We start from the raw sequence: 16,892 nt of genomic DNA on the forward strand, positions 1-16,892 counted from the left end.
AATCTGGGGAATTTTCGCGCTTTAAAGTAAAATAGTCACAGTATCTGACGTTTCACTTGACCTTGGTGGAACTCAAGTAGCTCATCAAGTCAAGTGCTATAACCCTCAATGTGACCTTTGATAAAACCTTGTTTTGGGTAGAGATGATTTGATCTAAGGGGTTAGATCAAATGGAATTAAAACCAACACAAGAACATACGAATCAAGAAACAACTACTTGATCTTATTAAAGATCATAATATGGTATTAACTGCCATAACATATGAACATATATTCAATGGTAAATCAAGTAACAATAAAATGAAGAAACCATTCTTCACTTATCTTTTCCATGTATTAAACAAATCCATGATCCTACCATGAACCTCATGGTATTTATTTTACTCCATTCTTGAAAACATGACAAGGAGATCAACTCTAGAATCATATATTCTTCTCTATTCCAAATAGTTTTAGATCAAACCTAAAGAAGTGAGAGTCCTATTTTAATTAGGGAAGCAATGACAAACCTTGAGGCAAATCTTGGATATAAATATCCATATGATCACAACATCATCTTCAAGAGGAACCCTAGAATTATTCAAGTCATTCCCAAATGAGAGAGACCATTCATACCAATCCAAGCTTTACCTATTTAAGAATAAATGACAACCTTTGAATTAAAGTATTAGGTTGTAAACCATTTCACCTTGGAGTAGTGAGATAACCTAATATCACATGGAATAAGATTATATCCATGAATTGATAAAGAAAGGAGGAAACTAATCCAACCAAGATAGCCAAGTGGAGTCTTAGCCTAGATACCTAATGAGATATTAGGAATACACCAAAAACCCTAGAATAATTATTCCTATATAAGAGAGCTCAAGCTATGGTGTTACACTCAAGTTAGTTGAGGCAACATTTGGATTTGAGGGAGAGAACTATACATATATCTTGATGATTAAATCATCATTCCTTGAGTAGAACTCTAAGTAATAATCTCAGGCCTTCTCCTGGGATATAATTTATTGAGACATCCATAGTAGGTCTATCCAAGAAAGTATAATATAAGTACTATACCCAAGATGATCAAGCCAATACTTGATCTTAGAAGTGAGAAACCTAGTTCATGAACAACATCTTAGGAAGATAAACCTTGATCACTATAAATTGAGTAATGATCATAAACCCTAAGAATTTGAGGTAGAGACCCTAAGAACAAGTTGATCATGTCTAATCCATGATCATGCTCTTGAGGTATATGAGGATAAGTTAAACCTTAATAAGATAAGTAGATATCATTCACCACATGAAATTATAGGGAGGTAACTAGTAAGCAACCATAGGCTTATACTCTAACCTTAACTTGTGAATCACTTGGTGATCATAAGTAGAATCTTACCCCATCTATTTTTCATTCATTCATCAATTAAAGAACCTAAGAAAACCTTAGAGTTAAACTCTATACTTTATATGGGGTGAAACCATACATCCATATGACCAAAGTTAACTATAAAAAGAACTATAACCAATGTAGTTACTTTAATGATAAATTGAGGTTAATAATAGAAGTAAATTGGTAGAAGATAAAAAACCAATTCTCAAATCCTTAGTAATTAGAGAAGCACATAAGATATGAAACAAGTAACCATATTACCATGGTTAGGGGAGATTAAACCCTATCCAATGCACTATGGTGTCATCCCATATCTACAACCTAGAATTATATCTCAACCTAGTTTGTATACCACTTGGGTGAGCACAACTAAAACCCAATGAAGCCATATTTGAGTTTCAAACCATGTGTCAGTAAGCACATAGAATTAGAACCCTAGCATTGCACTCTCATGCTTAATTATAAAATAAAAGAGCCACCTAATGTTAAGTCCTATAATTAAACCCATGTGTGGTTAACAACCATTTAACTTTGTAACCAAGATAAACCATGATTGAAACAATACATACTTAGATACTCTCAAATATAATGATAGTATTACCCTTAATAAGAGGGGTTATGATAGAAACTATAAAACCCTAATACATTGGAGCTCACATAAAATCATGTGCAATTGACCAATTCCCTAAATTGAAACCAAGTCTTAATACAACCTTCAAAATACTTTGAGTTGAAAGAATCAACTATAATAATACAAATAATTTGATTCACAAGGAAAAAGAAAATTAAAATGAGAATATAAACTCATGCCTATTTGTTATTTTGAATAAGCCACAACTATGCAATATAATCCAATATAAAATATTTGTTTCAAATAAAGAATGGTGTAATAGTTATTGCACTACATCTTAATTCAGTTAACATAACAAGAAACCTGCAAATCAAATTAGAATTCAGATTAGATTCAAAGAGAAAATATAAAACAAAAATAAAATAGAAAATAAATAAAAGAGATATAGGAGTGGAGGACTTACCTGGACCTTACCAGATCGCAGCAGCCCAGCAGGAGTCCACCAACTCGGCCCAAACCGCAGCCCAAAGCCAGCCCAATACCCCTTCGTCTAAAATATCGAGGACGAGCTCGTCCTCATCCTCTCCACCGTGCATGAACGCCAGCACGACGACGTGCTCGCCTTCCTCTCTCGCTGGCGACCCCTCCGCGATCGACGACGTGACGAGGCTCGCCCCCGAGCCGTATAAAGCCCCTGGACGAACCCTAGCCCCGACTTTCTTCCTCCTCTGCTCCATTTTTTCCCATACCCGAAACCCTGGCTCCGCCGGTCACCATTACCGCCGGCGATGGAAGCCTCCCCGAGCCAAGCCGAGCACACCAGCTTCATCACCGTCCTCGACAAGGTCAGCCCACACAAGGAATTAAGCCGCCGTGTCCTAAATCGACGCCGACGACATCATCTCTCTGATGGCCGGAGCCATCGATTCCGGCGAACCAGGCCAGCTCCGACCTCGCCGTCAAGCCCTGCGTGCTCCTGGTGAGCTCCTGCACCTTGCAACATCCCTAGCCCATTCAATCATGTGCTGTAGTGGCGTCGCACCCTTCACCTGCGAGCACCGCCGCTTGGCCTCGCCGTCGAGCTTGCTTCGGCGACCAAATAGGGGCGGCGCTGGTACCGTTACACTCACCACGATGCCCCGAGTCCAGTGGTCTAAGTATTTCGTCCGCGTGAGCCCTGGATCGACGGCGATCGCCGATTTCCGCCGGCCACCGTGAGCTACTGGACCTTGTTTCAATTTTGACCAGTCCACGCTCACGTGGCAGCCAACGTGGACCAATGGCCCACTGGCCAGTGGCTGTGTGTAGCTCTGTTCGGGTAACTTTAGTACTTTGTTTCATTTTAATTCAAATCCATAAATTCCAGAGATTTCATATGAATTTAGAAAATTCAATTTAAGTTGGAAAAATATAAATGAGATATCAAAATGTTCATAAAAATAAATTCTATTTAATAAAAATATAATATGAAAATTTTATTTTTAATAAAAATTTAATTGTTTAATACTTGTTATTTAAACCTTTTCTTGTATTCTAAATTCAATTAAAATTCAATAATTAAGAAAAACTTTCCAAATTAAATAAAAACCAGTAAGTAAATAAAGAAAACATTAAAACTAATTTTATTTATTTATTATTTTGTTAAATCCTTATTAGAAGGATTTAAAACCTAAATTACTAATTACCTTAATTATTAATTCTTTAAAAATAAGAAATTGACAAATCCAATATTATTTTTATTCTAAAGTTATTAATAACTTCAACTTTATAATGAAGTTATTAATTCAAGAATTTGAGGGTAATTAGTAAACCCTAGTTCCATAAAGGAGAAAACTAGAAACATATCATTTCATGAGAAACCCTAAAACCATTAGGAACCCTAGTTCCACTATTTTATGTGTGAACCCTAATTTGATTCTAACCTAAACCCTAGGTTAGAACATGGGATCATGTTACTCCATTATCATAGAGCCATGATTAGCAACTAAAGACATATCTATGACCACATAAAATGTAGAACCCTATCACTAGCAATTTAGTATTCCATGTATGCATACCATTAAACCAAGATGATCAAGTAGGATCAAACCTAGTCCCTATCACCAAGGATCTCATCCTTCATTAACCTTATTTAGCATCACACCATTGTGATGAGCCCTAATGGCAACCATGCCAATTTTGTGCATCCTATTCCATACACACTAAACCCTATAAATGTTAGGTAATTATCAAACATCCTATTTAGGAATAAACCATTCTTTACTTAGGGAACTAAATAGCAAACTTAAACAACCTCAACCTAATTAATATACTTCTTATTACTTCAGAAGTATGTTCTTCAAAAGTTATTCTTTTGAAGTAAATAAAGAATCATCATCAACCCTGCTTATAAGTACCTATAAACCCTAATTGCAATACTTCTTAGTATTTAAGAAGTATGTTCTTCAAAAGTTATCCTTTTGAGGTAAGTAAGGAAAAGCCATCAACCCTGCCTATTAGGACCTATAGACAATGGCCATCTATCACCAACAAGCTATACCAACCTTGATAGCACCCATGTTTAATAAATTGCCTAAGATGTGCTTCCAACCTTGTTAGGATCCATATGATCCCTATTTCAGAAGCTACTTGGAACCATAGTCAACCATAGAATCCCACCAACCTAATTATCGTACTTGTTCTTTATTAAATAACATGTTCTTCAAAAGTTATTCTTTTGAATTATATAATAAGTAATCATCAACCATGCACTATAGGACTTAAAATAGGCAACTGCTCTTTACTTATTATACAACTACTATTCTTGGGTGTGTATGATTGTTACTATGAATTTTACCACCTGCTTATGATTCTAAAACAACACAACCCTGAATAAGAACCTTGTTTGTGAATCACTCTAAAAGTGCAACACACCCTGAACTAATCATTACCACTCACTAATCCTAAATCATCGGGTTAGGTCACGCTTAGAGCGATTGCATCTCATACTTATGCATTATTGCATCCTTGCTAATCTTTTAAACATCATCCTTACTGGACGATGATGCTATTTCAGAGTTTGGAGTTATTGCATATCGAAGACCTTGCCTGCATAATCTTGCAGTCAAGAAAGGCAAGTTCATCACTTGCTCATGTCATTTGAGTATTTTTACCAAATTACTTGCAAAGTACTATGTTTATCACTATTGCATAAAAAGCAAAACCACTATTTTCATAACTATGAATATGACTATGTGGTGGGCAATGGAACCATGGATTGTGTTGATATGGTGGAGGTTCCATTGCAAGGGTTTATATCCATCTAGGATTAAACAACAAATGTCGTCCAGTGATTCTTGTGCCGTAATACCCGTGTTAACCATAAGATCCGGAGTGGGACGGAGTAGTCAAAAGTGTTTCCACCTCTCGTTCATCAACGGATGCGCTTTACCGTAGTACACTTGTAATCCAAAGGGTCAAGCGGTGAGGCTGGGGAGCCCTAAGTCCCCACGGCAGAGACCGTAGTACACTTGTCGCCCGAGGAGCAAGCGGTGAGGCTGGGGAGTCCTAAGTCCCCCCGGTATTGCGGTCTATGAGGGGTTGCAACGACCGGCGAAGGTATCAGGCCGTCGTGCCTGATAATAGTAGAGGTCGGATGGTATCCTTTGGATACGCTGGCCGGCGAGGACCCAAGGTCGGAATTGCAACAAAGGGTGGGTGTTCGAGGTAGCGGAGGAACATGATTGGCTAGACCTTATACCGGGCCTCACACCAAAGGAAGTGTGGACGAGCACGCGGCTCGGTTGGCACCAAGGTTAAGATCTCTTAAGGGTAAAGCAACACACCTCTGCAGAGTGTAATGAATCGTGACCTGTCACTCCCTATTCCGGGTTTGGAACTGCGAACGCTACCGGAAAGGAACTCGAAGAAAATAAACTTTTATAGCACATAGAGGATGACACACGGGTCCCATGAGCCAGCAGGGTCCTCAACTTTTCAAACGTGGCATGATATCGAAAGAAAAAGGCAAGTGACCAAATATCAGGAGCCAAAAATAATTCAAGAAAAGAAACTTGATTGTACATAGAGGATGACATGCGGGTCCCATTTAGCAGCAGCGGTATCACCGTTTGAGAAGCGGCAGGGGATCGAAAGAAAAAGGCAAGTGACCAAATATGAGGTGCCAACAAAATCCAAGAAAAGAAAGTTTTATAGTACATAGAGGATGACATGCGGGTCCCATGAGCCTGCAGGTTCCTCAACGTTTCAAACGTGGCATGAGATCGAAAGAAAAAGGCAAGTGACCAAATATCTGGAGCCAAAAATAATTCAAGAAAAGAAACTTGATTGTACATAGAGGATGACATGCGGGTCCCATTTAGCAGCAGCGGTATCACCGTTTGAGAGGCTGCACGAGATCGAAAGAAAAAGGCAAGTGACCAAATATCAGGAGCCAAAAATAATTCAAGAGAAGAAATTTTTATAGTACATAGAGGATGACATGCAGGTCCCATTTAGCAGCAGCGGTCTCACTGTTTGTGAGGCGGCAGGGGATCGAAAGAAAAAGGTAAGTGACCAAATATGAGGTGCCAAAAAAATCCAAGAAAAGAAAGTTTTATAGTACATAGAGGATGACATGCGGGTCCCATTTAGCAGCAGCGGTATCACCGTTTGAGAGGCGGCAGGGGATAGAAAGAAAAAGGCAAGTGACCAAATTTGAGGTGCCAAAAAAACTCCAAGAAAAGAAAGTTGATTGCTCATAGAGGATGACATGCGGGTCCCAATTAGCAGCAGCGGTCTCAACGTTTCCAAGGAGGCAAGGGTTCAAAAGAAAAAGGAAGTAGCTAGAAATCAGGGGGTCAAAAAAATCCAAGAATAGAAAGAATTTTGGTTCATAGAGACATGCGGGACCCATGATCCTGCATCGTAAACGGCTCGATCGGAGAGCGTTGAACGAGATGGCGCGATCGAGAAAAAAAACAATGCCAGAGAGGCTGCCATCTGGGCCCTACATCCCTCGGCGGTGCGGATTTGCGTTGACTCGTCCGGCGAACCCGAGAATTCGAGATGCACCACGTCCCGGGACACCATACGCGACGTTTTGGCCGTTTTCGTCGGGCTAGGTGGCCTAAAAAACGAGAAAAAAACGTTTTGACATGCACAACGGAGAGACCAAAAATCGTCGGCCATGGTGCACCAGCAACCACGGCGCGACTTCAACTTCATCGGCCATGGCATTAGATAACAAATAGCCACAATTGGTATCAAGTAGTCCATAATTGGATTATTCTTACCAAGAAGTTGTGAACAAATAAAATTTTGTCAGCCAAATAACTATGACCTATAATCATTTAGTCGAAGGATTCACATTGGATGTCCACAATTGAGCGGATACACCACAGATATTCTTCGCAAGACCTTAGAAGAATACAACCCATAAACTAGACCTAGACCAATATTCTAACCATAAGTCCAATGGTTGGAAGAAAAGGAGTTGAAGACCATGAGAAGAATCTAAGGGGTAGAGTAAAGACTGAGTTGGATGTACAATCACTCAATATTTTGAGCAAGATAGATGAAGAAGGTCTGAACTGAGAGGAAGTTCGATCTTATTTTCATAAGGTTTTTTAAACAATACTTTCAGAAGGATGTCAGACCAGAAGCCGAGGTTTATACCTCGAGGAAGTAAGAAGCGGACTATAACTTGAGAAACTGAGTAATATTTGCTCGGAAGTACGATGGTTCAAGTAAACTAAGGTTAATGAAGTGGACGAAGAAGATACCGTAGACCAAATACAGCTCGAGAAGACCAAAGACCGAAGGATATTGACTATACCAAAACTAAAGACTAATAGAATGATTCCTTTCATGGAACCTAAATAACCGAAAATAGTTATAAGTATCAACTATAAATCATGATTGGATAGACTAAATGAGTCTAATCCATTTTAGGGAAATAAACCAACAAGACCCTATCCATGGTAAGTACCTTACTGATACGTCTCAAACGTATCTATAATTTCTTATGTTCCATGCTACTTTTATGATGATAGTCACATGTTTTATACACACTTTATGTCATTATTATGCATTTTCTGGAACTAACCTTTTAACAAGATGCCGAAGTGCCAGTTCCTTTTTTCTGCTGTTTTTGGTTTCAGAAATCCTACAAAGGAAATATTCTCGGAATTGTATGAAATCAACGCCCAGAATCTTATTTTTCCACGAAGCTTCCAGAACACCGAAGAGGGGCCAGAGGGGAGCCAGGGGGCCCCACCCCACATGGCGGTGCGGCCAAGGGGGGGCGCCCCCCTATGGTGTGGCTCCACCAGAACCCCTCCGAGGCAGCCCTTCCGCCTACTTAAAGCCTCCGTCGCAAAAACCCTAAACGAATAAGCCACGATACGAGAAAAGTTCCAGAGCCGCCGCCATCGCGAAGCCAAGATTCGGGGGACAGAAGTCTCTGTTCCGGCACGCCGCCGGGACGGGGAATTGCCCCCGGAAGGCATCTGCATCGACTCCACCGCCATCTTCATCACCGTTGCTGTCTCCTATGATGAGGAGGGAGTAGTTCTCCCCGAGGCTAAGGGCTCTACCGGTAGCTATGTGGTTCATCTCTCTCCCATGTACTTCAATACAATGATCTCATGAGCTGCCTTACATGATTGAGATTCATATGATGAGCTTTGTATCACTATTAATCTATGTGCTACTCTAGTGATGTTATTAAAGTACTCTATTCCTCCTCCATGATGTAATGTTGATAGTGTGTGCATCATGTAGTACTTGGCATAGGTTATGATTGTAATCTCTTGTAGATTATGGAGTTAACTATTACTATGATAGTATTGATGCGATCTATTCCCCCTTTCATAGCCTGATGGTGACAGTGTGCATGCTATGTTAGTACTCGGTATAATTGCAACGGTCTATTATGCACTCTAAAGGTTACTTAAATATGAACACCGGATGTTGTGGAGCTTGTTAACTCCGGCTTGAGGGAGCTCTTGTGGCCCTACACAATGAATGGTGTTTGTTATCCAACAAGAGAGTGTAGAGAAAGTAGCATTTATTTATTCAGTTATGTGATCAATGTTGAGAGTGTCCACTAGTGAAAGTATGATCCCTAGGCCCTGTTTCTAAGCATTGAAACACCGTTTCCAACCAGTTCTGTTACATGTTTGCTTGCTGCCATTTTTATTTCAGATCGCAATTACTACTTACAATCATCCATATTACTTGTATTTCACTATCTCTTCGCCGAACTAGTGCACCTATACATCTGACAAGTGTATTAGGTGTGTTGCGGACATAAGAGACTTCTTGTATCGTAATTGCAGGGTTGCTTGAGAGGGATATCTTTGACCTCTTCCTCCCTGAGTTCGATAAACCTTGGGTGATTCACTTAAGGGACACTTGTTGCTGTTCTACAAACCTCTGCTCTTGGAGGCCCAACACTGTCTACAGGAAAAGAAGCCAGCAGTAGACAGCAAGCTATTTTCTGGCGCCGTTGCCGGGGAACGAAGAAAAGCTACACCACAGAGATTTCTACCTCCCACGTCAACCACGCGCCAGTTGTGGATAGCAAGCTATTTTCTGGCGCCGTTGCCGGGGAGGTAAGGTAAAAGGTATTCACATCCTCCGACTACTAAGCTATTTCCTAGCACTGTTGCCGGTGTGTGAGTGCTCGAAGCTATTTCCTTTAGATCCTGCAATTGCATCTTTTTGTTTCTTGTTTTTATTTTTCACTAGTTAGGCATAATGGAAAATAACAGTGAGCTTTTTAATCTATTTCCTGAGTTAAGACATGGATTGTTTGATGCGAAAATTAAAAAACCTATGAAACCTTATTTGCATGCTAGTAGCAATGTTATTAGTATGAACGCTTCGAACACCATTGTTGCTAATGCTATGGAAAATTCTAAGCTTGGGGAAGCTGGTCTTGATGAGCATGATATTTTTAGTCCCCCGAGCATGGAGGAGAAAATTTACTTTGATGATACTTTACCACCTATATAAGATGATTGCAATGATGACTATCATATTTTCAGTCCACCTACTATTGAGGAGAAAATTAATTATGATTACAATATGCCTCCTAAATATGATGATTATGGTGATGAGAATAATAATGATAGCTACTTTGTTGAATTTGCTCCCACTACAATTAATAAGAATGACTATGCTTATGTTGGGAGTAGTAATCGTTTTATGCATATGAACTAGGATAAGAATGTTTTAAGTGATGGTTATATTGTGGATTTCATCAATGATGCTACTGAAAAAGTTATTATGAGAGAGGGAAACATGGTTATATGCATCTTAATAATATTAAGTTTCCCCTCTTTATGTTAAGAATTTTGAAGTCGCACTTGTGTTGTCTTCCTATGCTTGTCACTTTGTTCTTCATGAATTTGTTTATTTACAAGATTCCTTTTCATAGGAAGTGGGTTAGGCTTAAATTTGTTTTGAATTTGCTTTTTGATGCTCTCTTTTGCTTCATCTCTTATCTCTTGCGAGTGCATCATTAAAATTGTTGAGCCCATCTTAATGGCTATAAAGAAAGCACTTCTTGGGAGATAACCCATGTTTTTATTTTGCTACTGTTTTGTTGTGTCTTGGAAGTTGTTACTACTGTAGCAACCTCTCCTTATCTTTACTTTATTGCATTGTTGTGCCGAGTAAAGTCTTTCATAGTAAGGTTGATACTAGATTTGGATTATTGCGCAGAAACAGATTTCTTGCTGTCACGAATTTGGGCAGGGTTCTCTGTAGGTAACTCAGAAAAATCTGCCAATTTACGTGCGTGATCCTCAGATATGTACGCAACTTTCATTCAGTTTGAGAATTTTCATCTGAGCAAGTTAAGTGCCTCTAAAAAATTCGTCTTTACGGACTGTTCTATTTTGACAGATTCTGCCTTTTATTTCGCATTGCCTCTTTTGCTATGTTGGATGGATTTCTTTATTCCATTAACTTTCAGTAGCTTTGGGCAATGTCCAAAAGTGTTAAGAATGATTGTGTCACCTCTGAACATGTGAATTTTTGATTATGCACTAACCCTCTAATGAGTTTGTTTTGAGTTTGGTGTGGAGGAAGTTTTCAAGGATCAAGAGAGGAGGATGATACAATATGATCAAGGAGAGTGAAAACTCTAAGCTTGGGGATGCCCCCGTGGTTCATCCCTGCATATTTCAAGAAGACTCAAGCATCTAAGCTTGGGGATTCCCAAGGCATCCCCTTCTTCATCGACAACTTATCAGGTCACCTCTAGTGAAACTATATTTTTATTCCGTCACATCTTATGTGCTTTACTTGGAGCGTCTTTATGTTCTTGTTTTTGTTTGTTTGAATAAAATTGGATCCTAGCATTCTTTGTGTGCGAGAGATACACGCTCCGCTGTTGCATATGAACACATGTGTTCTTAGCTTTATTCTTAATGTTCATGGCGAAGGTTGAAACTGCTTCGTTCATCATTATTATGGTTGGAAACAGAAAATGCTTCATGTGGTAATTGGTATAATGTCTTGAATAAATTGATACTTGGCAATTGTTGAGCTCATATAGATCATGTTTAAGCTCTTGCATCATGTACTTTGCACCTACTAATGAAGAAATACCGTAGAGCTTGTTGACATTTAGTTTGCATGATTGGTCTCTCTAAAAGTCTAGATATTTTCTGGTGAGGGTTTGAATAACAAGGAAGACGGTGTAGAGTCTTATAATGCTTGCAATATGTTCTTATGTAAGTTTTGCTGTACCGGTTCATAATTGTGTTTGCTTCAAACAACCTTGCTAGCCTAAGCCTTGTATTGAGAGGGAATACTTCTCGTGCATCCAAATCCTTGAGCCAAAAACTATGTCATTTGTGTCCACCATACCTACCTACTACATGGCATTTTCTGCCATTCCAAGTAAATACTTTGTGTGCTACCTTTAAACAATTCAAAAGTTACTACCTCTTATTTGTGTCAATTTTTTATAGCTCATGAGGAAGTATGTGGTGTTTTATCTTTCAATCTTGTTGGGCAACTTTCACCAATGGACTAGTGGCTTCATCCACTTATCCAATAATTTTGCAAAAAGAGCTGGCAATGGGGTTCCCAGCCCCAATTAATTAACCTTCATAATGTTGCAAATAGACACTCCTCCATGGTATGTGAAATGTTGGAAGGCACCCGAGGATTCGGTTAGCCATGGCTTGAGAAAGCAAAGGTGGGGAGGAGTGTCATCTCTAAATAAAACTAAAATAAATAGACACTCCTTCATGGTATGTGATTGATGGAAGGCACCCGAGGATTCGGTTAGCCATGGCTTGTGAAAGCAATGGTTGGAAGGAGTGTCACCCAAAAATAAAATTTCATGGGAGCCGCTCTTTGAAAGTCTGTCTGGCAAGGGGGTTAGAGTGCCCACTACCATTCGTTGACAACAACAAACACCTCTCAAAACTTTACTTTTATGCTCTCTATATAATTTCAAAACTTGAAAAGCTCTAGCACATGATTTAATCCCTGTTTCCCTCTGCGAAGGGCCTTTCTTTTACTTTATGTTGAGTTAGTTTACCTACTTCCTTCCATCTTAGAAGCAAACACTTGTGTCAACTGTACATTGATTCTTACATACTTGCTTATTTGCATTCATCATATTACTTTGTGTTGACAATTATCCATGAGATAAACATGTTGAAGTTGAAAGCAACCGCTGAAACTTATATCTTCCTTTGTGTTGCTTCAAAGTTTTATACTAAGAATCTATTGCTTTATGAGTTAACTCTTATGCAAGACTTATTGATGCTTGTCTTGAAAGTACTATTCATGAAAAGTCTTTGCTATATGATTCAGTTGTTTACTCATTGTCTTTACCATTGTTTCGAATCACTTCATTCATCTCAGATGCTTTACAATAGTATTGATCAAAATTATGATAGCATGTCACTTCAGAAATTATCTTTGTTATCGTTTACCTACTCGAGGGCGAGTAGGAACTAAGCTCGGGGATGCTTGATACGTCTCAAACGTATCTATAATTTCTTATGTTCCATGCAACTTTTATGATGATACTCACATGTTTTATACACACTTTATGTCATTATTATGCATTTTCCGGAACTAACCTATTAACAAGATGCCGAAGTGCCAGTTCCTGTTTTCTGCTGTTTTTGGTTTCAGAAATCCTACAAAGGGAATATTCACGGAATTGGACGAAATCAACGCCCAGAATCTTATTTTTCCACGAAGCTTCCAGAACACCAAAGAGGGGCCAGAGGGGAGCCAGGGGGCCCCACCCCACATGGCGGCGCAGCCAAGGGAAGTTATCTTACCTTTTTACTATCAACTGAGGGCTGCCATGGGGACTATCAAGTAGTGTCATATCATGAGTAGGGAAGTTATCATATAAGATGGGTTGCAGTGTGGAAGTATCTCTCTTTTAGTTGGTTATGTATGTATCCCTTGGTGTGAGTTATCGTTATGGGATATTAATGAGAAGTTTTATCATTTACATATTGCACATCTTATTTTAGTTTGCAATCTCTATTATATGATTAATCTTGTTGTTAGTATTGGTATCACTTTGGGAGCATTGAGTAAATCTATTTGGTTTTGGCAAACTTAGCATTGGTCAATAGCAACAACACTTTGAGTTTAAGTAGAAAAGAGGAAATACATGTAGATATGTTATTTCATTATCTTTCTTTCTTGTTAGCTCTTAGCTTAGTATTCTGAAGTTAAAATTATTTGTGCTTACAAGGAAGATGCATGATTGTTTCTATCACATGTATATTTGTTTGTTTCCCTCAACTCTTATGCTTGCTAATCAACCTTGCTAGCCAAAGACCTGTACTGAGAGGGAATGCTTCTCGTGCATCCGAACCTTAACCCAAACCTATGCCATCGGTGTCCACCATAACTACCTACTATGTGGTATTACCCTGCCATTCCAAGTAAATACTTCATGTGCTACCTTTAAACAATTCAAACGTTATCATCCCTTATTTGTGTCAATGTTTTATAGCTCATGAGGAAGTATGTGGTGTTTTATCTTTCAATCTTGTTAGGCAGACTTTCACCAATGGACTAGTGGCACATCCGCTTATCCAATAATTTTGCAAAAATAGCTGGCAACGGGGTTCCCAGCCCCAATTAATTAACTTTCATTAATAATTCTCTTCACACGTTTTGCCCTGATTCATCAGTAAGCAACTTAATTTTGCAATAGACACTCCTCCATGGTATGTGAAATGTTGGAAGGCACCCGAGGATTCGGTTAGCCATGGCTTGTGAAAGCAAAGGTTGGGAGGAGTGTCATCACTAAATAAACTAAAGTACATGTGTAAACAAAAGAGAAGAGGGATGATCTACCTTGCTGGTAGAGATAACGTCCTTCATGGGAGCCGCTCTTTGGAAGTCTGTTTGGCAAGGGACTTAGAGTACCCACTACCATTCGTTGACAACAGCAAACACCTCTCTCTATATGATTTCAAAACTTAAAAAGCTCTAGCACATGATTTAATCCCTGCTTCCCTCTGCGAAGGGCATATCTTTTAATTTATGTTGAGTCAGTAAACCTATTTCCCTCTATCTTAAGCAAGCAATTGAGTTGTTGTGATCAAACCATTTATATTGTGATCTACTTAATCATGTCTTTTACTCTTCCTTGTTTAGTACAAGTTTTATCCGAATGAATATAGCTTTGAAAGTTATCAATGATTATGAGGAGATTATTATGATTGAGTATGCAAGTTTTGCCGTATAAGCTTTAATATAAGAGCGCTGCTCGACAGATAAGTACAATCTGTTAATTATTCTCTGACCAAGAACGAAGTTTGCCATCACCAATTATGATTTCCTATGTACCTTTTTTTGTGATTTCCTTCTACTTGTTTCAAGTTGAATTATATGAGGAAGTTGTTCACTAGAATGTCTTGTGTGAATTAATATGATGCTTCTTGTCCGTATTTTATTTATCGACTCTTCACTCCATAAACATGTGGTCTTGTTTACTGAGTTCAGTTTCGCTTGGGGACAAGCGAAGTCTAAGCTTGGGGGGAGTTGATACGTCAATTTTGCATCACTATTTTATATCATAATTTACTGTTATTCATTGATATATTTCATATTTAGAGATGATACTTATGTTATTTCACCTATTTTGCATGTTTCATGATTATTGGGGAATCACTCACCGGAGCCACGATTCTGCTAGAAAAAGCACCGTCAGAATGCAATATTTCTGAAGATCAACAATTGACGGAAATTACACCGAAGATCTTATTTCTCCAGAAGAATGAGCCAGCCAAAAGGAGGAGCCGAGGAGGGCCGCCATGGGGCCCCCCATAGGCCGGCGCGGGCCCTACCCTGGCCACGCCGCCTTGTGGGGAGGGGGCCCACAGCCCCTGATGACCCACAAGTATAGGGGGTGTATCGTAGTATTTTCGATAAGTAAGAATGTCGATCCCAACGAGGAGCAGAAGGTGTTGACAAGCAGTTTCGATGAAGGATTCACTGTAAATGCTCACAGACAAGTATTCAGGGGGTTATGATGTAGCAGATGAATAAAGTACGAGTAAGTAAAGTGCGAGAGTAACAATTGCAGCGAGTGGCCCAATCCTTTTTAGCACAAAGGACAAGCCGGTTTGTTTACTTATAATGACCAAATGTTCTTGAGGACACACGGGAATTTAGTCTAGCGCTTTCGCTTCATATAGCTGATTAATCTTCATTGCTTTGATAAGTGTTGTGTGGGTGAACCTATGCTAATGCACCGCCCTTCCTAGGACTAATACATACTTGTGATTATACCCCTTGCAAGCATCCGCAACTACAAGAAAGTAATTAAGATAAATCTAACCACAGCCTTAAACTCTGAGATCCTGCTATCCCTCCTGCATCGATATACCAACGGGGGTTTAGGTTTCTGTCACTCCGGCAACCCCGCAATTGGCAAACGAGTACAAGATGTATTCCCCTAGGCCCCTAAAAGTGAAGTATCATGTAGTCGACGTTCACATGACACCACTAGAAGAATAACACCACAACTTAAATATCATAACATTGAATATTACTCAACCATAATTCACTACTAACATTTAGACTTCACCCATGTCCTCAAGAACTAAACGAACTACTCACAAGACATCATATGGAACATGATCAGAGGTGATATGATAATGAATAACAATCTGAACATAAACCTTGGTTCAATGGTTTCACTCAATAGCATCAATAACAAGTAGAAATCAATACCGGGAGAGTTTCCCCTATCAAACAATCAAGATCCAACCCAAATTGTTACAGCGGTGACGAGGTGCAGCGGTGGAGACGGTGGTGATGATGATGGTGATGGCAATGGAGATGATGTCCAGCTCGATGACGGTGACGATGGCGTCGATTTCCCCCTCCGGGAGGGAATTTCCCCGGCGGATCTCAGCCTACCGGAGAGCTCTTTTCTCTCTGGTGTTTTCCGCCCCGCAGAGGCGGCTGTGACTCTTCGCGACTATCCTCTGGAGCTTAGGTTTTTGGGGCGAACATGTACGCGAAGGAGAGGAGACCAGAGGGGGCTGTGGTGGGCCCACGGCGCCCCTCCTCGGCTCCTCCTTCTGGCTCCCTTCGTCTTCTGGAAAATAGGATTTTTCATATAAATTCCGTTAATTGTTGATCTTCCGAAATATTACATTCTGACGGCGTTTTTTCCAGCAGAATCCTGACTCCGGTGCGCGATCCTCCAATAATCATGAAACATGCAAAATAGATGAAATAACATAAGTATCATCTCCAAATATGAAATATATCAATGAATAACAGCAAACTATGATATAAAATAGTGATGCAAAATGGACGTATCAACTCCCCCCAAGCTTAGACTTCACTTGTCCCCAAGCAAAACTGAACTCGGTAAACAGGACCACATGTTTATGGAGTGAAGAGTCGATAAATAAAATACGGACAAGAAGCATCATATTCATT

The sequence above is a fragment of the Lolium perenne genome, chromosome 3, assembly GCF_019359855.2.
Source record: "Lolium perenne isolate Kyuss_39 chromosome 3, Kyuss_2.0, whole genome shotgun sequence".
Classification (NCBI taxonomy): Eukaryota; Viridiplantae; Streptophyta; class Magnoliopsida; order Poales; family Poaceae; genus Lolium; species Lolium perenne.